Source organism: Gregarina niphandrodes (assembly GCF_000223845.1).
Source record: "Gregarina niphandrodes unplaced genomic scaffold scaffold00112, whole genome shotgun sequence".
Lineage (NCBI taxonomy): Eukaryota > Apicomplexa > Conoidasida > Eugregarinorida > Gregarinidae > Gregarina > Gregarina niphandrodes.
In genome coordinates, this window is record NW_011645877.1 from 6,411 (window position 1) to 7,249 (window position 839).

An 839-nucleotide genomic window follows, 5' to 3' on the forward strand; every position below is an offset into this window, starting at 1 on the left:
CTGAGGCGTACGTTGAGATTCAGAATGCAGTTTTCAGATTATTGGCGAGATACACTAATGCTGAAGTTATTACGCACGAAAAGGATCAGCCGATGGATGAATGGATTCAAATGCTGCAAGAGAGAGTTAAATTCCATCTTACGCAATGATCTAAGTGAGGAGGGATAAAGTGTAAAAGGAACGACCAAGCGTAAGATAAACAGCCCAGTAAATGACGCGCACACGCGCGGAAGAGGATTTTTGAAAAAAAAGAGAAAAACTTTGGAGGAATATAATATAAAAAGATACCAAGGACTTAGACGAAATAAGGGATAGATCAGGCATGTGCATTATCGATTTCTGGGGTACGGAAGCAATTGTATCGGTTGTTGGCTCTGTCTGTGCCATCTGCGGGTCGGATCGGTAGCTGTCGAACCAAATGAGTAGACCGTTTGTGTTCTAGTGTTAGGACACGTTTGCGCGCCAGTGGAGAGCAGTGGGACGGTGGGTGCTCCTGACTGTCAGATAGGTCCGACAGCACCACGTCTCAGCGCAACACTCCAGTTAACCACTCCGTAACCACTCCAGCAATTCGCCCTTCCCAGCCCCGCCATCTCGGTGTGCACAAACTTATCCTTTTTTTGGACCGACTCACCGACGGCCGCATCCCGTCCTTCCCCTGACTGGTTCGCTACTCAGTCTTCCAAGCAAACCTCCTAACAGGGGGGTTTTATGTTTCGAGCAGATGTGCCTGTCGGGGACTGAACCCTGGCTGCTTTTGTTGTTGTTGGTATCCCCTTGAACCCCATAGCGAGTCGAACGCGAAACCTTTTGATCTGGAGTCAAACGCGCTGCCATTG